This window comes from Neomonachus schauinslandi, chromosome 2, assembly GCF_002201575.2.
Source record: "Neomonachus schauinslandi chromosome 2, ASM220157v2, whole genome shotgun sequence".
NCBI lineage: Eukaryota > Metazoa > Chordata > Mammalia > Carnivora > Phocidae > Neomonachus > Neomonachus schauinslandi.
The window spans coordinates 95018046-95041006 of NC_058404.1; the positions used below are offsets into that span (position 1 = coordinate 95018046).

At 35.8% G+C, this 22961-nt stretch overlaps 1 pseudogene; it reads right to left on the reverse strand.

The window, feature by feature from the left end:
- Window positions 1–4804: 4804 nt before the first annotated feature.
- On the reverse strand, window positions 4805–5290 carry LOC110573009 (annotated as a pseudogene).
- Between the last annotated feature and the right edge of the window lie 17671 nt (window positions 5291–22961).

Here is a 22961-nt window from a genome sequence, read left to right on the forward strand (position 1 = left end):
CACTCTAGAAAACAGTATGGAGTTTCCTCAAAAAGTTGAAACTAGAGCTACCCTGTGACCCAGCAATTGCACTACTGGGTATTTACCCCAAAGATACAAATGTAGAGATCCGAAGGGGCACATGCACCCCAATGTTTATAGCAGCAATGTCCACAATAGCCAAACTATGGAAAGAGCCAAGATGTCCATTGATAGATGAATGGATAAAGAAGATGTGGTATATATATACAATAGAATATTATGCAGCCACCAAAAAAATGAAATCTTGCTATTTGCAACAACGTGGATAGAACTGGAGGGTATTATGCTGAGCGAAATAAGTCAATCAGAGAAAGACATGTATCATATGATCTCACTGATATGAGGAATTCTTAATCTCAGGAAACAAACTGAGGGTTGTTGGAGTGTAGGGGGGTGTGGGAGGGATGGGGTGGCTGGGTGATAGACATTGGGGAGGGTATGTGCTATGGTGAGCGCTGTGAATTGTGTAAGACTGTTGAATCACAGACCTGTACCTCTGAAACAAATAATACATTATATGTTAATTAAAAAAAAAAAAAGAAGAAGATAGTAAGAAGGGGAAAATGAAGGGGGGGAATCGGAGGGTAGACGAACCATGAGAGACTATGGACTCTGAGAAACAAACTGAGGGTTCTAGAGGGGAGGGGGGTAGGGGGATGGGTTAGCCTGGTGATGGGTATTAAGGAGGGCATGTACTGAATGGAGCACTGGGTGTTATATGCAAACAATAAATCATGGAACACTACATCAAAAACTAATGATGTAATATATGGTGATTAACATAACATATAAAATAAAATTTTTTAAAAATGGATTTTTCTTTAGCAGAACTAGAGCATATATTGGAAGGTACTGGATTTGGAGTCAAGAGGCTCTATATGTAGACACAGGTATGTTTAAAGTAGCTATAGACTACTGGATCCCTCAAAGACAGAGTTCCAATATGCTATGATTCCATGACAAAGTCACCTTATTTTTTCTAAACTATTCAATTAAATCTATAAATTATAACAACAAAAAACATATGGGTGAAAAATCTTTCTCAAAATATATAGCTAAATTTTTTAGAAGTATCACAATACTACCATAAATTTAAAAAGGGGGTACATCTTTAATTTATAGTTCCTAGAACCTAGAGAATATTGTCAATTTAAATTCAATGATGCATGCTTGGCAAATACCACTCAACACCTGAAATAAAATAATTATCTATATTTATTACTTGGACTAACATTTTCACAAGCTTTGCTAATTATTATTGTTTCATAGATAATTTTCTTAAGTGCCTGTGAGATATAGACTGTTCACTCCAAAATCTTAATTCCAAGTCACATAATTTTTTATCCCAGCTTAACCATTTCAGTGAATTTTCAGATACTCAGGTTAAATAGCATGAGGTATTTGGAAACTCTGAGATGAGTAATAGATATCGTAAGAGAGCATTGCCATATATAATAATATGTGACCTCTATTTCTCTCAGCTTTGGTACTCAAAATAGAAAATTTTTCACCTTCAAATTCCCAGAGTCCATCAAGAGGCTGATCTGCTTACCCTGGTGGTGATGGCGGATCATCAAAGAAAGCATTCACTTCTATCAGTAAGCCTTGAATCCTAAGTTTAAACTCGAGAGTTACAGGCCTGTGCAACATTAGTAAGTTGTCCCATGTAGTAACCCTATATTCCAGCCATCAAAAAGAGACAGAAGAGCAAATACGGTAAGTAAAGAAAGCAATGTATTTCTTGCTCCCCAGGTCTTGATCAAATTAAACTTAAATAGCACTTCTTTTTACTAATATCCTCAAGGCAATCAACATCCCATTATATCTTAAAGAATTCTATTAATTGCAGTAAAACGTTTTTGTATGGTATTCACTCATAGCAAAATTTGCACCAAAAATACTTTGAGGAATTGCTTTTTGTGACTTAATACACAGGTACATTTATTTATGTAGTATTTACAGTGTTTAACAATGTGAATTTGCTTTTATTCATTCCACAAATAATTTTTGAGGACAAACTGTGTGTGCAGTTTCTCACTAGGTCCTACAGAGAAAATTGAAAGAAACTGAAGATATAATCCCTGCCCTAAAAGAACATCTAATCTTTATAATCAGAAAGGAAGACAAAATGTATATCTACAAAATAATTAATAAGTTCAAGGAAACATAGATTTAGAACCAGACTGGATTGCACAGAAAAGTAACAGAAACATGAAGATAAATGTGAAGTTATAGTAGTCAGAAAATGCCTCCTGGGACTTGAGCTTCACAAGAAAGGAAAATACATATGCTGAATATAACTATCTTGGATAGCTTATTTGAGTGTTTGCTTAGCCTACTTTAATTTCAAGTTTTTCAAAAGCTGAAGATACCGACATCAGTTGGTCAGCATTTACTGTTCACATTCCATGCTAGGCGCTGACTCCTATGTATTCCACCACCCCAAATCTATTTGAACATTGTTCTTACCTAGGTTTACATTAAATGTTTATTAAGTGTTAATCAGTTAATGAAACATTTTTTGTGTAGCCACCATCTGCTTTTTCTGTGCTACATGTTAAAACTACAAAAACAAGACATTTCCCCTGCCCTCGGGTGACTCACAATCTAGTGGAAAAGAGAACTATAAACAATATATGAGAAAACTGTGAAAAGTGCTTTAATAGAAGCTCTAGTTCTGACGGTGGGAACTGGAAGAGTGGGGAGTACCTCAAAGATCTGACAGAAGTTACAGTTAAAGATGTGTAGGAACAGAAGAGGAAAGGAAACAGTGTATTACAAATGGGGAAAAAATAGCATGAACAAAAGCACAGAGCATGTTGAAAACTGGTAATACTGGTAGAAGTGGGTGCAGATCCCAGGAGCTAACATCAGAGTTTATGCTGAAGCCACGTGGAACCACTGGAGGGTTTTAAGCAGAGAATTTACTGACAAGGTTTATGTTTTAGAAGAATCACTTTGGAGGATGTATAGAAGAACAAAAATACTCTAAGAAATTTTGAAGTCTTATCTAAAATTTATTTTTCTATCCCAACTTCCCCTAACTACACTGGTAAACTTTCATTTTCAAAGTTATAGTCTTTTATTTCAAATGATTCTTTTGAAATGTCTTAAGAGAAAATGATCTTAAAGAATTCAACTCAATTCAGTAACAATGGAACTCTTTATTCCCTCTCTGCAACATAATACTTCCTGAATGTCCCCATGCTAGATACACTCATGCTTCCTCAATTATTCCTTTCTCATTATATAAAGAAAATTAACCAAAGTTATTCTGAGGGAAGGAAAGAAAGCAAAATTTAGGCCAAGAATAAATTACTGTAAGCACTGAATGCTATAGGTTTAAACAGCCATTTAGAAAACTATCCCATCATGAAAGCAAAAGAAATTTATCTGCACAAAAGTTTAAAACTCCATACATTCAATGGTATTATTGTTCTTTTGCTCCTAAATATTCTCAAATTATGTCTAGCTCTGAGCTACTTTTGCATAGAAAAAGAGTTGGAACAATTTTAAAATGTATTATGTTGAGGGTTTTTTTTTTTTCTTTCTCTACAAATAGATCATGTTCTAATATCTCAAAATGGTCAAAGGCATTCTTCTGGCAACTTGCAAATATCAGTAAAACTATCACCTTTAGTAAAAATTCAAAATGTCAAATTATCTTAATTTTATAGGAAATTTTAGTTGTTTTGTTATATAGTTTAAAAATATCAAATGCCAACAAGAAAACTTAAAGAACAAAATAAAATTAATATGCATGGACAGAAAGCACATATCTTTTATTCTAGTATTCAGATGTTCTCTGGTATGAAACTTCTTAAACGAGGTATTTATTTTATTAAACACACTTAGTATATAAAGAAAAGCTTAAATGCAAAAATAAAATAAAAACCCCACAACACCACACGTGGCAGTTTTGGGCTATCCTAATGTTCAATTGCTGATGCAATTATGATGTCAATCCCATTCTGAAATACCTGATGTTTACTAAATTCTCAACTGCTTAAAGAAAGCTTTCTATTAAACTGGTGAATTTCCCATTTGATGCCAACACTACATAGAACAGAATTTGGCCTGATGAAGCTTTAGTTTTAGTTTTAGTTTCTTTTTTTTTTTTTTTTGTTAGAACAACTCAGCAAAATAAAATTCCGGTTTATTGTTGGACAACATTGTTTCACACATACATCAAACAGGCCAAAAAAAAATAAACAGCAACTTCATAGACAAAAAAGGAAAAAAAGAAACCTTTTATCTTTGGCCTTTTTAACCATCTCATACAAACCCACTACTTATAGTACAGCTAAGTACATACACAAAAAAAGTTACTGGAATGCTCGGAGTAAGATTGTTTTGTTGTTGTTGTTTTTGCTTTTTTTTACAAGGTTTTTTTTCTCCTTTGAGATTATAATGAACATGGTCACACCACAGGTAAAGTCAGAAGTAGGACAGAGAACGCTCCAAAGGCTGGTTTGGTCATCCGAGATCATTAAAAATGGCTGATCCCTAACAATATGTACAAAAATATAAAATGTAAATAAAAAATACAAACAAATTTTCCTTTTTAAAGTACTTTTAAGAAAAAAAGCAGGGCCTTGGAAGTTTTGGTTCTTTTTTCCTCCCCTGTTGCAAATTCACGTTGTGGTTTTGGCTGCGTGGCGGAGAGCGTGTGTCATCTGCGGGTGGCGCTGCCCGCGTTGGGCAGGCGGGCGGGACTCTACTCCAAGGTGACCACGTTTAGATTCTGAGACGGGAAGTGGAGGGTGAATAGGTCACGGTGTCCTTTTTTTTGTTAAGTTTAACTTTTCCTTTTTTGCTGTCTAGTCACCCTCATCAGTCTTCTGCTTCTTGGTGTCGACATCGTCATCCTCATCATCTTCAGCTGCCCGTTGCCCGTAGCTGCCTCGGCCTCCTCATCTTCATCTCCATCCTCTTCCTCACCATCGCCTTCCTCCTCCTCTTCCTCCCCCGCTTCCTCCTCTTCTTCATTTACCTCATTGTCAGCCTCCTGCTCCCCCTTTTCCTCATTAGCGTTCCCATTAGCAGGCACGTCTCTTCCATTCTCTGCCTCCTCCACAACTTCCTTCTTCTCCTTTAAGTCCTTGGTGGTGATCTCGGAGCTGGTGTCCACGGCCGCGTCTGACATGATTGGGCACGCAGGTGATCCGATGCAGCGGATTAAAAAGAAAGCAAGAGTTCGAGGACTCTAGCGAGAAAGCTGCCGGAGTCCGCGGTGGCGGAGGAGGCGCACGGCGGAGGTGGTTGTGGCGAACGGGGAGCCAGACACGGGAACAATGCAAAGATGGCTTTTCAGAGCAGCCAGTGGGGCAGTTTTAGTTTCTTAAATCAAACTTCCACAAAGGAATAATACATCACCTATAGTAACAGGGACATGCTATTTGGCCAAAAATGTTATGATTCCTGAAAGGCAACACTGAATTTTTCTAAACTAGAGTAAGTAAACTTCTAAAAGTCAATAAAAGAGCAGATAACACTCTTAACAGACATGTCTTATTTAGCTATATAACCTTTTACTGATTTCTTTTTTCATTTTTTTTAAATTTAAGTAAAATTGACATATAATATTATATTAGTTTCAGATGTACAACAGAATCATTCAAGATTTGTATTCATGTGAAGTGATCATCACAATCAGGCTGGTTACCATCCTTCATCATACAAAGAAAAAAAAATCTTCTTTTCTATCTTTGTGATGAGAACTTTTAAGAGTTGGCAACTTTCACATATGTGGTACAATATATTGACTATAATAACCATGCTGTATATTACATCCCCATGATGATCATTTATTTTACATCTGGAAGTGTGTACCTCTTGATCCCATTTACCCATTTCTCCCATCCCCAATCCCTTTCCGCTCTCACAACCACTAATCTGTTCTCTGTATCTATGAGGTTTGCTTTCTTTATTCATTTGTTTTGGGTTTTTTTTACATTCCACATATAAGTAAAATCATACATTATTTGCCTTTCTCTCTCTTACTTCCCTTAGCATAATGCCCTCAAGGTCCACTCACGTTGTTGCATTTGGAACAATTTCATTCTTTTTTATGGATCAGTAGTATTGCATTGTATATATACACCACAGTTTCTTTATCCATTCATCCACCCAGGGACATTTAGGTTGCTTACGTATCTTGGCTATTGAAAATAATGCTGCAATAAACATAGGGGAGCACATATCTTTGAATTAGTTTTTTTTTTTTTCATTTTCTTCAAATAAATATCCAGAAGTGGAATTGCTGGATCATATGGTAGCTCTATTTTTAATTTTTTGGGGGAAACCGCATACTGTTTTCCATAGTGGCTGTACCAATTTACATTCATACCAATTTACATTCCCACCAACAGTACACAAGGGCTCCCTTTTCTCCACATCCTCATCAACATTTATTTCTTGTCTTTTTGATACTAGCCATTCTAACATACGTGAGGTAATATCTCATTGTGGTTTTGATCTCCATTTCCCTGGTTATTTGTGAAGTTGAGCATTTTTTTCATGTGTCTTTATATCTTTAGGAAAATGTCTACTTAGTCCCTCTGCTCAAGTTTTAATTGGACTATCTGATTTTTTGCTATTGAGTTGTAGGAGTTCTTCATATATTTTGGATATTAATCTCTTATTAAATATATGATTTGCAAATATTTTCTCCCATTTAGTAGACTGTCCATTTTGTTGGTTTCCTTGGCTGTGCAGAACCTTTTTAGTTTGATGTAATCCCACTTAAATTATTTTGCTTTTGTTGCCTTTCTTTCAGAGTCAGAGCCAAATTAAATTTAGTGCTCTTGGTTTCACTGACCTGTTCTATTTTTTTAGTTTTTATTTCACTTATTTCTGCTCTAATCTTTATTATTTCCTTCCTTCTACTGGCTTTGGGCTTTGTTTGTTCTTCTTTTTCTAGCTCCTTAGGTGTAAGATTAGGTGGTTTCTTCAAGATTTTTCTTGCTTCTTAAGGTAGGCCTTTATTGCTATCATCTCTCGTAGAACAGCTTTTGCTGCATCCCAAAGATTTGAACCATTGTGTTTTCATTTTCATTTGGCTCCATGTATTCTTTTTATTTCTTCTTTGACTTCTTGCCTGACCCATTCATTTTTTAGTAGCATGTCATTTAACCTCCATGTATTTGTGGGTTTTTTCCAGAGTTTTTCTTGTGATTGATTTCTAGTTTCATACCATTGTAATCAGAAAAGACACATGATATGATTTCAGTCTTTTTCAATTTGTTGAGACTCATTTTGTGACCTAACATGTGACCTATTCTGGAGAATGTTCCATGTGCACCTAAAAAGAATGTGTATTCTGCTGCTTTAAGATGAAATGTTCTGACCATATCCGTTAAGTCTATCTGATCCAATATGTCGTTTAAAGCCACTATTTCTTTGTTGATTTTCTGTTTGGATGATCTATCCATTGATATAAGTGGGGTGTCCCCTACTATCATTGTATTTTTATTGATTTCTTCCTTTATTTCTAAAAATAGTTGCTTTATTTAGGTACATAAATATTTACAATTATATTTTCTTGTTGATTTGTTCCCTTTATGATTATGTAGTGTCCTTCTTTGTCTCTTGATACAGTCTTTGTTTTACAGTCTATTTGTCCAATATAAGTATTGCTATCCCAGCTTTCTTCCTGCTTCCATTTGCATAATAAATGTTTTTCCATCCTTTCACTTCCTATCTGCATGTGTCTTTACTTAATAAATGAGTCCCTTGTAGGCAGCATGTAGATGGGTCTTATTTTTCTATCCATTCAGTCACCCTAAGTCTTTTAATTAGAGCATTTAGTCAATTTATATTCAAAATAATTAATGATAGGTATATATTTATTGCCATTTTGTTGCTTATCTTACGGTTGTTTTTGTAGCTCTTTTCTGTTCCTTTCCTCTCTTCCCTTGTGATTTGATGGCTTTTTTTAGTGGTATGCTTGGATTCTTTTCTATTTTTTGCATATCTATTATAGGTTTTTGATTTGTTATTACCATTAGATTTATATATAACATCCGGTGCATATAGCAGTCTGTATTAAGTTGATGGTCACTTTTAACATTTGAACCCATTCTAAAGGCACTAAACTTTTACACTCTCCTCCCCACCCACCTCACCCCCATTTTATGTAAATGATGTGATATTTACATCCTTGTATTCTGTGATATAAATAGTGCCCATCAGCTCTTTTGTTCCTGGAGAAGTCTCCTAAAGATCTGCCCCTCCAGAGCATGTTCTGAGATTAGTAAATAAATCTCCTTCCCATAAACTCCAGGCGCTTTTCAAACTGCTGCTTCTATGGTGTATCTTGGTGGGGTTGTTTGTTATGCTGTCTCTTTAAGGGCAGGGACTCAGTTTCCTATTTCCCTCCAGCTCTCCCAGAGCTGAGCCTGCTGATTTTTGAAGTACCCAGAGTTAAGTCCCACAGATTGTAAAAACTTAAGCCCCACTGGTTTTCAAAGGCAAATGTTATAAGGACTTGTATTCCCAGTGCAGGTCCCCCATGTCATGTGTGGGGTCTGTTCCTCTCTCTTCTCTGTGCCTGTGGTGTTCCTCTCATTTATGGTTAGTCTTGCCAGGAATTTGGTACCTGACTGGGTCTCTGACCCTCCAACCTTTTTCCATGTGGCCTCCTCTCTATGATTAACTGTGCAGAATCTGTTTTGTCAGTCTCCAGGTTGTTTTCTGAGTTAATTGCACTGATGTGGCTGTTATCTAGGTATACCTGTGAGATGAGGTGAGCTTAGGATCCTCCTACTCCACCAACTTCCCAAGTTCCCAATGTTAAATCCTCATGTTGGATTGATCCCTTTATCATCATGTAATGCCTTTCTTTGCCTTTTATTATAGTCTTTGTTTAAAGGCTATTTTGTCTAAGTATAGCTACACCAGTTTTCTTTTCATTTCCAATTTCACAGAATATCTTTTTCCATCCCTGCACTTTCAGTCTTGTATGTCCTCACATCTGAAGTGTCTTATAGGGAGCCTATAGATGGGTCTTGTTTTTGTTGTTGTTGTTTTTTAATCCATTCAGCGACTCTGTATTTTGATTGGAGAATTCAGTCCATTTACATTTAAAGTAACTTTTAATAGCTATGAACTTTTTTCCATTTTGTTAATTGTTCTGTGGCTGTTTTTGTAGTTCTGTTTTTTTTGTTTGTTTGTTTGTTTTGCTCTCTTCCCTTGTAGTTTGATGTTTTTCATTAGTGTTATGTTTAGATTTTTTTCCCATTATCTTTTGTGTATGTACTACAGGTTTTTGCACTGTGATTGCCATGAGGGTCACATTCACATATTACAGTCTATTTTAAGTTGATAACAACTTAAGTTTAACTATTCTAAAACTCTGTATTTCCCCCAATAACACTTTGTGTTTTATATGTATTTTAAATTTTTATTCTTTTAAGTGTAAATGTTTTATGTTTTTGATGTCACATTTTACATCTTTTTATTTTGTGTATCTCTTAACTAGTTATTATGGTTCTAGTTAATTTTACTACTTTTGCCATTTAACCTTCATACTAACTTTATGAGTAATTAATCCACTACCTTTACTATATATTTACCTTTCCAGTAAGATTTATACTTCCCCAACATTCTTCTTTCTAATTAATCCATTTTCTTTTCAGCTTAAAGAAGTGCCTTTAATATTTCATGTCAAGCCAAGTTTGTAGCAATGAACTCCTTAGCTTTTCCTTGTCTGGAAAAATTCTTTATCTTTCCTTCATCTCTGAATGATAATCTTGCCAGGTACAGAATTTTTGGTTGGAATTTTTTTTTCTTTTCAACACTTTGAATATATCATGCCACTCCCTTTTGATTTGAAGAGTTTTTGCTGAAAAATCTCATGGGGGAGCTTTTGAATGTAACAAGTTGTTTTTTTCTTGCTGCTTTTAAGAGTCTCTAATTTTTCACATTTTAGGTATAATGTGTCTTGGTACAGATCTGTTTCAGTCCATCTTATTTAGAACCCTCTGTGATTCCTGAACCTGGATGTCTGTTTCCTTCTCCAGATTAGGGAAGTTTCAGCCATTATTTCTTCAAATAAGTTTTCTGTCCCTTTCTCTCTCTCTCTCTTCTTGTATTCTCGGACCCCATAATGCAAATGTTATTCTGCTTGATGTTTTCCTACCAGTCTTTTAAGCTATCTTCACTTTTTAAAATTCTTTTTTTCTTATTGCCTCTCTTTTTGGATGAGTTCCACTACCTGTCTTCTAGACTGCTGATCTGTTCTTTTCCTTCATGCAGTCTGCTATTGAACCACTCTAGTGTATTTTTCACTTCAGTTATTGTATTTTTCAGCTCTGTGACTTCTGTTTGGTACTTTTTTATATTTTCTGTCTCTTTGCTGAAGTTCTCACTGTGTTCACCTATTCTTCTTCTGAGTTCAGTGAGCATCTTTTGACCATTACATTGAACTCTTTATTGGGTAGATTACTTATCTCTATTTCATTAAAGTCTTTCTGAAGTTTATCTTTTTCTTTCATTTGGAACATATTCCTCTGTTTCTTCATTTTGCTTGACTATATGTATTTCTATGTATTAGGTATAACAGCTACCTCTCCCAATCTTGAAGGGGTGGTCTTTCATAGGAGATGAACTTGATCATTCAACCTTGCCCTAGTCTTTGGTTGTCTCTCCAACTTTTGTGATTACCCAAGTAGCCTAATTTATTCTTGATAAATCCCAGTTGTTGAGGGTGTGCCAAGATATGTCAGTGTTCCAAAGGGTGGCATCTCAGCACCTACTTTCAGACTGATTGGAACCCAGATCTTCAAGCAATAGCTTTTAAGGTATGCAGAGACATACCTTATGTATCTCATTTTTAAATAGATTGCAATTTTAAATCTTGCTGGCCTCTAGACTAGGAGATCTGGAGGTGTCCCCTGGCCAATTGTTGCAAAAATCTGGGCTTCAGACAAGTGTATAAGCTCCTTTCTAGGAGGCACCTGTGAGCTGTAGGGAGGGCAAAGGAGAATGCAAAGATGATGTCTCCCTGTCTAGGGTCCCTGAAAGCTTCTCCATACCCTCTAGATGTATGGCAAACCTAAAGCTTATCTCTCAGACTGAAGCTCTAGACCAATAGACCTTTGTCACAGGGAGACTGGGGGTGTGTTTCACTCTGCTGTCTGTGTAGTGCCCTGGGGGTGGTAGCCTGCTGAGAACTGTCTTTTTGATTGCTACAGTCCTGTGGGGCCCAGGCCCAAGGCCTCCTGACCATCAGGGTTAGATGACCAAGGGGCATCCCCTGTGTGGACTGCATACAACCACTGGCTTTAGTAAGGCAGTGGGAGAGTGCTGAGGCTGGGGCACACCCTCTGGCTTCAGCTAGGCAGTGAAAGAGCACTGGGGGTGGTAGGGCACACCTGTTAGCTTTAGCAAGGCAATAGTAGAGTACTTTGACTGTGTGCATCTGCTAACCTTAGCAAGGCAGCAGGAGGGTGCTGTGACTGTTTGTGACCACCTGTGCTAGCAGAGGAGCCAGAGAGAACAAAAATGCCACCAACTAGTGCCTCCATCATTGGACAATCCCAACTGTCCCCTGCCCCTCTGGTAGATGCTTTAATATTAGCAAATGAATCTCCTTCACATATAGTCTAGGTACTTTTCAAACTGCTTCTTTCATCCTGTGTCCTGGGACAAGTAAATCCACATGTGAGCCTTTTAAAAAAGAGTATCTCCATCCCCTACAGCCTTTTGGGTCCCTTGGACATTAGCCTCATTGGTTTTCAAAGCCAGACATTTTAGGAGTTTGTCTCTCCAGGGCAGCTCCCAAGGTTGGGGTGCCTGATGTGAGGCACACACCACTCACTCCTCAGAAAGGAGCTCTGGACTTGTGAGATCCCTCCCAATGGTGGGTCACAGCACTAGGACTGGGGATTTTGGCAAGACCACATCTCTGCCTCTCTTAACTGTCTCAGAGAAGCCCCTTTATCTTTTGTTGTGGAAGAGCTGTTCAGCTAGTTTTCAGTTCTTTTTCAGAGGGAATTGTCCCATATGTAGTTGTAGATTTGGCATGTCTGTGGAAGGAGGTGAGTTCAGGTTCTTCCTGTGCTGCCATTTTGTTGATAGTTTTCTTTTTTAGAAGTTTTTATAGGAAAATCACCAACGATTTTCAAGTGATAATAATTGGAAACCAAGCTGCATTAAAGATAGGGCTGAACTATATCAAATTGGAGAATTTTATTTCTAGATTTTCTGCTTGCATCTACAAAGGCAAAGAGTTACAGTTATGCAATTATGTTGAGTTGAGAGAGTCAATGTAAATACACAGTCTGGGTAACTAGGCTAAAAACTCCTAGCTATATCATTTCTTCAATTATAGAGCATATAATTTATGTCCAGCTTTTTTCAAATATGTATTTCTATTCTCTACCTTGGCTATGTAGACACTACCTTTTGAAAAAAACCAATAATTTATGTAGGCTTCTACAGCCATTTTTTATCCTTCTGATAAATACATTTGAAATTATACTTTTTCACATCTAACATTAGTACTGAGTTACAATTACTTTTTTAAAGATTTTAATTATAAATGAGCAGAGAAATTATAAAATCAAACTGTCACTCTCGCTTTAGAAAGATCAGCTTATTTTACACAGTGTATGAAGTGTCAGCAAAGTAAAATTATTAGCTTTGTCTAATGAGATCTAAACACGGCTAATAATTTATTTGTATTAAAATCACTGGGATTACTATCTTGAATTCAGGAAAATAGGCATATATGTGCTATTGATACAAAGTTGCTTTATAGAATAAAATAGTGAAGCTAATTATAATCTGAATTTATCATTTGCAATTATAAATAATAAATACATATATATATGTGTGTATTCTAGGTAATCTTGTATTATCAAATTAAAGTAGGATTTAATGAATAACATTTTTATTCCCATTAAGATATAAAACAATATTTAATTTTAAGTTTTAATTAAGTCTTATCTGTAAACAATACAAAGAACAAAATAGGGAAATAAGGCTTGAAATTATATAAGGGTCTCCTACATACATTTCTATCAACTAAAATAGTGATGAACTAGATACAAATAATATTATATGAGTAATATGGAATATGAATTCAGGGAAAAAAGTTGCAAGACCCACATTGAACTATACAAATTATAATACCATAAAACTTGTCCCACTGTAGAACAAGGTGATCTCTGAAATTACAAGGCAGTGAATTCAGAACTATAAAAAGGAAATATTACTTCATAACCTTTAGTTAACCTATAGCTACAGTTCCATAGGAGGTCATAAAATCAAATTCTGTGGTTGGATTTAAAAGCTGGATAATTTTATAGCCACTCATAATATCAAGGTTCAAGCTCATTACCTTCAGGGGCTGGAATAGAATTCTTTGATCATTCATATCAGTAGACTACTAGGTATGAATGTGTGTGGTACTATATTTTGTCTTAAAGTTAAATACTGAAATAACTTCTTGGAAGTCAAATGACACTGTTTACTACATTAGTCTCCTTTCTAGCATATGTTAGAGTTGTGAAGAATGGAAGCCACAGGAAGCTGCCTTCAGAAGTCAGCTTCTATTCTATTATCGTTCTATTATGATGAAGTCTTCCCATCAGTTTACAGACCCACATGCACAGTTAGCTCATGTTTGATAAAACACAGGCATCAGATGGATGCTAGTACCCCTATTTCCAGGTTATTTCATCTTGAGTGATCTTCTGTTTCTAAACTGAAAAACTTCACCTTTCCAGAATGCTCACTCTTCTCCCCTACATGATACTTTATCTAGTGAGGATACTTCCTATACCTATCATCTGCTTTAAAAATATAAATTACAATGTCTTTCCTATGCAAACTTTTAAATTGCTTTTTAAAGTGTACTGTCCTTTTATCTTTAAATATTTTTTAAGTTGTTATTTCTTGCCTCTCTGCCTTCTCATTCTGACTCTATCACTGGAATGCCATAGTCTGCCTCTCCCACTTCAAGGATCTATTTTAATTCCAGTTTTTCATGAAGTGATCCCTGATCTCTTCAGATTAAAGTGATACTCCAAACCTAATCTCTCTATCCAGCCTGTATGTCCAAAATATGGCATCTATATTTCTAAGATTCATCCATTTCTGCCTTATTCAAAATGTATGCATAAATGAAAATGGCTCACCTCTTGATTAGCTCTCTTGTAGAATGTAAAAATCTTATAAACAGTTGCTATGCCTAAGTCATCCCTTGTGTGTTTCTAAGCACCTAGTCCACTGTCTTCAATGTGCCAATTGCTCAGTAAGCATCTGTGGCACCAAAGAATAATTAAATGAATGAGGTTTGATGTTTATGTGTGTGTGTGCCTCCTTGGACAATAATGCATGTGAAGAATTACTTTGTGGCATACCTGTTACCAATATCTTTATATAATTCTTACCTCTCTTCTTCCAGCTGGCCATTATTTTCTTTTTTGGTTACTTTTGAAAATTCCAATACTTTAAAATAATAAAAAGAAAACTGACCAATACAAAAAATTAAAAAATTCTTAAACCCAGTATTCATATGAAAAGAAATACTGTAGTAAAAATATATAAATGAAAGAATGCTAAGACTGCATTATTTTAAACACAGTCTTGTGGTTGTTTCTGGGTAGAATTGAATGAAGCACCAAAAATATCATTTTGTTAACCTACTTCTTCCATCTAGTGGCAATAAGCAGTAAGAAACAATGTCCCAGAAAAACACCATGATCAAATGGTTCTAAATGCCATTTCAGGAACTACTGAGAGTACAACATCCAAGGTTTAAGTTATAAGTATATATAAAAAAAAGTATATAAAGTATATAAAAAGTGTATTAAAATATTATAAAAATAATTCTAGCAAATTGATAGAGTTCAGCTAGGGTAACCGTCAGAGTCACTTAAATTCATATGTGTATTTGCACATTTTAACAAGGACTTCTTTTTTTTTATGATTTTTATTTATTTATCTGACAGAGAGAGAGACAGCGAGAGAGGGAACACAAGCAGGGGGAGGGGGAGAGGGAGAAACAGGCTTCCCGCTGAGCAGGGAGCCCGATGTGGGGCTCTATCCCAGGATCCCGGGATCATGACCTGAGCCGAAGGCAGACACTTAACAACTGAGCCACCCAGGCACCTCAAGACTTCTGATACATATATAAATGTATATATCACCCTGTACTAAATTGGGATGAATTTGTTTGAGTATATAATTATATTCCTGGACCAAATTTTGGATAACTATTTAGAATTCATTATTCCTCAACTATAGGCACAGGGCTCCTGTGCTGATATAAGCCTCAAGAAATGTAATTGAGAGCCACTGAAATTGACCCATCCCATTGGAATTACCAGTCAAAATACTTTTGCAATAATAGTCAGTGAAATACTTTATGACCTGAGGCATAGGGTCAAGTGCCGGGTAGGGAAAGTGACAAAGTTTAAAGGAGGCACAATCAGCTATTCTGCATTGTTAGAGCTCCTTCACAGGCATTAATGGAAAATAACATGTAATGCACAGCATAATTTGTACATTCTGTGCACTCTCAAAGGCTACCAGCTTATCCCTAATACATGAGGTCTAACTGCCCTTCTAAGACTCCGTTTGTCTCACTGCAAATGTAATTAGTGTTTTAGAAGTTAAATGTGGGTTATACAGAAATGGAAAAAATGTTCTCCAAGACAGCAAGCTTTTCCCTTTCCCCTATTTAAGTGAGCCACATAACATGTTAACAATTTGGAATGGTAATATAAATTAAGAGTTTATTGGAGCTCCTGGGTGGCTCTGTAGGTGGAGTGTGCAACTCTTGATCTTGGAGTTGTGGGTTTAGCCCCACTTTGGGTGTGGAGATTACTTAAAAATAAAATCTTAAAAATAAATAAATTAAGAGTTTGTCAACATTTAAAAATATATTAAGACTACATACGGGATATGTAAGTATTAGTGAATATCATAATTATTTCAAATCCAATATGTTTTATTAAAAGTCTAACTTTTTGTCTGTTTCCTAATTTTCAAGAACAAAGAAACCCTGCCTTAACACCCTCAACCCCAAAAGCAAATATGAGTATAGTAGGATTGGCTGCAATGCAATGAAGCCCTAAGATCAGAGAATGGAAAAAAGTCATTCCAAAGCACCCAATCAATTTTTCTGAGTTGGAGTGAGGCTACAATATGGTAAAAAAAAATTTTGTAAAAATGTATTTAGAGAACAGAGACATATTTTCATACCTGGATAGAATACATTCAATACTAAATGCCTATTCAAGATTTGAAACTCTATTCTTTATAATTAAGGAGGAAGAAAGGACTGTTATAATTTGCACACAAATGTATCCACTCACTCTTGTTTGTTTTTCTGAAGCCAACTTGTAATTACTAATTGATCATCTTTAACATGCAAAATATTTCTGACGGACTCCTAAGATTACAAAAAAAATACAAGATAACCTTAAAATATTTTTGGCTTCTAAGTGAAAGGTTTTTCTTTGCATGCCACATACCTGCTTCGTCTTTCTGAATCTACACATCGTTTTAAATAAAATCAGAATATAGAGATGTGACCCAGTTTTGACTCAATCTATTGGACTTTAATGTAGAATTTTCTCTGATTTACCCATGCCAATCTGTACGTCCCATGAAACATGAGATTTGATGCTGAACATTCTTTAACGATTCTAAATTGTTCTGCTAACTATTCACTAGCAAAAGGGCCTCTGGCATGCAGCTTTCTTTCTCATCTTTTGAAATGAAATTCTTTTAGATGTTTCTACAAGTGCCCCTGAAAAAGTTTACCCCAATTCAACAACGATTTAAATGTAATCCTTCCACAATAAAAACTTATTTATCTGAAACCTGAATAATTAGAAACACTTACCAGTACAACCAATATCTCATTCCTCTATAATATCTAATAAAAAGTTTACTGCACCAGTTTTATTTTAAGCACACGGTGAAAAAGAAAAAAAAATACTCAAGCAAAATTCTTCATAAGACAGGAAGAACTATGACCTTCCCTAACAAATAGTAACTTCCCTGCAGGATTGAAAAATGATAAAAATGAGTCAAATACTTCTTTGGTAAAGAGCAGCATGCAGGACCTCCATAGCATCCTGCAGTAAGAGTTAGGATCAGGATTGCCTTCACTTTTAAAAACTAAAACAAGGGCGCCTGGGTGGCTCAGTCGTTGAGCGTCTGCCTTCGGCTCAGGTCATGATCCCAGGGTCCTGGGATTGAGCCCCGCATCGGGCTCCCTGCTTGGCGGGAAGCCTGCTTCTCCCTCTCCCACTCCCCCTGCTTGTGTTCCCTCTCTCGCTGTGTTTCTCTCTGTCAAATAAATAAATAAAATCTTTAAAAAAAAAAAAAAAAAACTAAAACAAAAAGGGGTGCTTAAGCGTCCAACTCTTGATTTCAGCTCAGGTCATGATCTCAGGGTTGTAAGACTGAGCCCTCGGTTGGGTTCCACACTGGGAGTGGATCCTGCTTAAGATTCTCTCTCTCCCTTTCCCTTTGCCCCTACCCCCGCTCTCTCTCTCTTAAACGTAAAACAAAAATGCATTTTGGACATTGTTTATATCTTAATATAACTTATCAAGCTTATGACATTAGATTTCATATTTACTAGAAAGTTTATGACCAATAATATTTACTGTCTTTGGTTGTATTTATTTATTGATAATGGTGACAGATCAGTGTGGCAACTATATGGTCAGAACAAGGTGGCAAGACCAATATAACATAGACTAACCCTGATAGGGACACTTATAGTCATTACAAGTAATGCTTACTTTTTTTAAAAGTTGTTTGTTCTTTTAAAATATCACAATAATATTATTAATGGAGGGAAACTGTTTATAGACTCATTGCATAAGTCTAGAGGAAAGATTTTTAGCAACTCTTAATTAGTAATCAGCCTTAAGCCTTTGATATGACATTTGTTACATCTTCTAAACTAAAATTGGGAATAGATCTTCATTAACTAAATTATTTTCATTTATTCAAAATTATTTCTAGGACTTACTGGATACAAAACATTCAGCTTATATTGCAGTAAGGAAAAGGCAAATTAGGCATAAGTCATGTCCCCAAGAAGCTCTACTGTTTAGTTGGGGAGATAACTGAATAGATAAGGCAAATGCAAAAATAATAAAGCACAATAAGAAAAGCATGCAGAGAAAAGGTTTTATGAAATTTTTGGAAAGAGATTTTACTAGCAACACAACATTGAAAGTTGGATAGGATATATGTATGTTCTAAGGAAAAGATCTGCATTCATTCACTCATTCATTCTTATTCATTCATGCGTGAGCCAATTACTCTACTAGGACACAGATTTAGATTTGTCCACTCTGTGAGAGGAATTTGTAATTTCCTTCCCCACTAACCAGAATATAGCCATGTAATGTGGTATATAGTTCTGAAATTCTTCACTCTTGCATTGTAGGGCCTAGAAGTTCCCAGAAATCTGAAATTCAACCAACATCTACAATTATATGTGTGTGTATGTGTGTGTGTACATGCATGTGTGTGTGTGTGTGTGTATGGAAAGGAGATAAGAATAGGTTAAGAAGCATTTAAATGGTCAACTTGTAGGAGGAGGGACGTTTGGGAATATTTTCTGAATGAAAACTACAGACAGAGGTTTAGGGAATTAGAGGATTTTGTATGGAGGTAGAGATCCATTTCCTACTCCTCTACAGAGCCCTTGGGACAGAACCTTTGCCTGGGTGGGATGGAAATTCAAAGAGGCTGACCACAAAGAAAATAAAAGACTTCTATGTCCAAGCTTGAATAGCAAGCAGCAGAGTTATGAGTTCAAGGGAGCATATTGGTTTGTACTATAATAATATTAATAGTAACCAATGTAGATAGAAGAACATAAGACCCGGGCACCTGGGTGGCTCAGTTGTTAAGCATCTGCCTTCGGCTCAGGTCATGATCCCAGGGTCCTGGGATCGAGCCCCGCATCGGGCTCCCTGCTCCATGGGAAGGCTGCTTCTCCCTCTCCCACTCCCCCTGCTCGTGTTCCCTTTCTCGCTGTGTCTCTCTCTGTCAAATAAATAAATAAAATCTTAAAAAAAAAAAAAGAACGTAAGACCCTTCCATAAATATTCTGCAGTAAGTAAAACTCTCAGAGTTCTTAAAACATCCTAGAAAGGGTGAAAAGACCCTCGAACCATGATTAGTACTGAGTTTCCTGCCAGATGCAAGTGCAGTCTGGGAATAGATTATCTGTTTTAGGTAAATTTTAAAAACTATAATATTTCTTTACCCATGTTATAAAAGCAAAATTCATATCTGCTACATATTCAATTATTCAATAAATATGTGTCCAGTTTATACTGTGTGTCAAGAATGGTTCTGGGGAAAATCTCACTTGGAGCTTGTAGTCTAGTGAGGGGAATATACATACAATAAACAAATAAATATTTAATATGCCAGGTGGTAATAAGTGCTATTAATAAAAATAAATCAGAGTATATAAAATAAAGAATGAACAAGAAGGAAATTGCTATTTATATGACATAATCAGAGAAAGCCTATGTGATAAATAACATTTAACTAGAGATTTAAAGTCAACTGAGAAAATTAGTCTCAGTGCTATCTGGGGAATATGTGTTCTAGACAGAGTTAACAAGAGCAAAGACCTTGCAGCAGGACTCTCCTAGGTATATCTGGGGAGCAATGGAGTTGATGAAGCTGGAATGGAGAGTATGAGAGGAAAACTAGTTACACATGAGGTCTGAGAGATAAATGATTGAGGCCAATGATTGAGATGACAGGCCACTGGCATTGTTGAGCAGAGGTGTGGCATGATCTAACATTATAAAAATAGCCTCTGAACTTTTTTTTTTTAACATCCATCACCTCCCATAGTTATGGTTTTCTTTTTTTTTTATTTTATTATGTTATGTTAATCACCGTACATCATTAGTTTTTGATGTAGTGTTCCATGCTTCATTGTTTCCCTATAACACCCAGTGCTCCATTCAGTACGTGCCCTCTTTAATACCCAAAACCTCAATGAGATACCACCTCACACCAGTCAGATGGCTAAAATTAAGTCAGGAAATGACAGATATTGGCGGGGATGCAGAGAAAGGGGAACACTCCTACACTGTTGGTGGAAATACAAGCTGGTGCAGCCACTCTGGAAAACAGTATGGAGGTTCCTCAAAAAGTTGAAAATAGAGCTGCCCTACTACCCAGCAATTGCACTACTGGGTATTTACCCCAAAGATACAAATGTAGGGATCCGAAGGGATACGTGCACCCTGATGTTTATAGCAGCGATGTCCACAATAGCCAAACTGTGGAAAGAGCCAAGATGTCCATCAACAGATGAATGGATAAAGAAGATGTGGTATACACATACAATGGAATATTATGTGGCCATCAAAAAAAAAACAAAAACAAAAACAAAAAACCCGAAATCTTGCCATTTGCAATGACATGGATGGAACTGGAGTCTCTGAACTTCTGCTTCTACCTATGAAAAGGTAATTGCTTTGAGACTTGTATATGGGACTTGCTATAGGACCAGCCATAAACAACTAGAAAAACTGGATAAAATATATGGAGCCATTATTGTCAGTTATTAGACAACATGCAGCACAAGAAAGGGAAACAAAGTGAGCCTATAACTACTCTTGCTTTTGGCCTGGAAGAAATTTCCAGAACTTAAAACAGAGAGAGCTTTAAATAGTCTCAAAAGGATCAATCTGGCAGAGTAATGGGATATCATTTCTGATAGTAGGTTATAAAAGACTGCAACTTTTGTCTTGGGTGCACATACTTGCTCTCCTACACTCTTAGATTGTTTGTTCTGGGGGGGAAGCCAGCAGCCATGTCAGGAAGCACCCTGTGGAGAGGTCCAGAGTGTATAGAACTGAGTGTCAACAGCCGGCTGAATGAGCTTGGAAGCAGATCCTTCTCCAGTCAAGCCCTCTGATGAAACTGCAGGCCCAGTCCAGTAGCTTGACCATAATCTCATGAGAGACCTTGAGAACCACCCAGTTAAGCCATTTCCAAATTCCTAACCCACAGGAATTGTGAGATAATAAATACTGTCTTAAGATGCTAATTTTAGGACTCATTTTATATGCATCTATAGGTACCTATTACAATACCTGGAATGAAAATTTAACCTGATAGAATTGATAGCAGATTTGACACTGCAAATGACAGGTTTGGTGACTGTGAAAACACAATGATAGTAACTCTCCAAAAATAAAAGCATAGAGCAAAAATACAGGGGGGTGGTGCAGAGGGGGGATGAATAGACTCTCAACGAGCCATGTGACTAAATCAAGCAGTCTCGATTGAGAAGAGGAAGGCACAGGAAAAGTATTTTAAAAATTAATGGCTAAAAGCTTTCCACATTTTATTAAAACTATAAACTCAGAGATCCAAGAAGTTCAATAAAACCCAAATTAAGATAAATACCAAGAAATCCACACCATGGCAAATTGTAAACAAAATCCAAAAACCCAGTGATAGAAGGAAAATCACAAAATTGAGTGAATGAATTAAAAAAGACACATTACAAACAAAATAAAAAAGATAAAAAGATAGCACACTTTATCAGAAACAACATAAACAAGAAGGCAATGGAATTACATTTTTATCATACTGAAAGAAAAAGCCAACATAGAATTCCACGCCCAGTGAAACTATCTTTCAAAAATTAAAATAAAGACTTTTTAGACAATAAAATTCTGAGTGAATTCCTCACAGCAGACCTATACTCTAATAAATGTTAAAGGAAGTTCTTTAGGCAAAAGAAAACAATGCCAGATGAAAAAGAAACTTGGATTTCAAAGGAATGAAGAGCACTAGAAATAGTAAATATGTAGGCAGACATACAAAAAAAAAAAAAAAAAAAAACTTTACTTTTCTCATTTTTAAATTTTTATAAAATATAATTGACTAATTCAAGCAAAAATAAAAATATTGTATTGTGGATAGAAGAGTAAAAGAATGTATTCTAGCAGTAGATTGTATTGTGAATTCAAAGAGTAGACATAATAAAACATCTACTCTTTGAATGACACATTTAAGAAAATTAAAAGGCAAGGCAAGCCATAAACTTTGAGAAAATATTTGCAATCTGTAAATTTGTCTAGGGACTTATATTCAGAATATATTTTTTTAAAACAGCTCAATTATAAAAAGACAGGAATGGGCAAAATATTTGGACAGACACTTGACAAAAGAAAATATATGAATGGCCAAGAGGTACATGAAAAGATACCCAAATTACTGGTCAGTCAAGAAATACAAACTAAAACAATATTGAGAAACCAGCACACCCACACTTGAAGGTCTAAAATTTAAAGATTGACAATATCAAGGTTGGTGGGAATGTAGAACAAGAATCCTCATGCATGTTGGTACTATAAAATGGTAAAACCACTTTGCAAATAATTTATCATCTTTTTAGAAGCTAAATATACTGTTATCATATAATCCAGTTCTCTTAGACATTTACTGAAGAGAAATAAAAACTTATGTTTGCAAAAATACTTGTATACAAATGTTTGTAGCAGCATTACACAAAATAGCCAGAAACTGGAAGCAACCTGAATGTCCATCAACAGGTGAAATCAATCAATAAATTGTAGTCTATCCATATGATGGAATAGCACTGAGCAATAAAAGGAACAAACTATTGATACATGCACCAACATGGAAAAATTTCCAAAAACATCATGCCAGTGACATCCCAGACACAAAAAACTGGGATCATAGTGTACAATTATAAATATATAAAATTTCTAGGAAAGGAAAAACTGTGGGGACAAAAAAATAGATTAGCTGTTGCTTGGGTTTGAGGATGGGAGTAGGGATTGACTATATACAAGCACAGGGGATATTTTCCAGTGACCAAATTGTACATTAAATGAGTACATTTTAGGGGTGCCTGGGTGGCTCAGTCCATCAAGCATCTGCCTTCA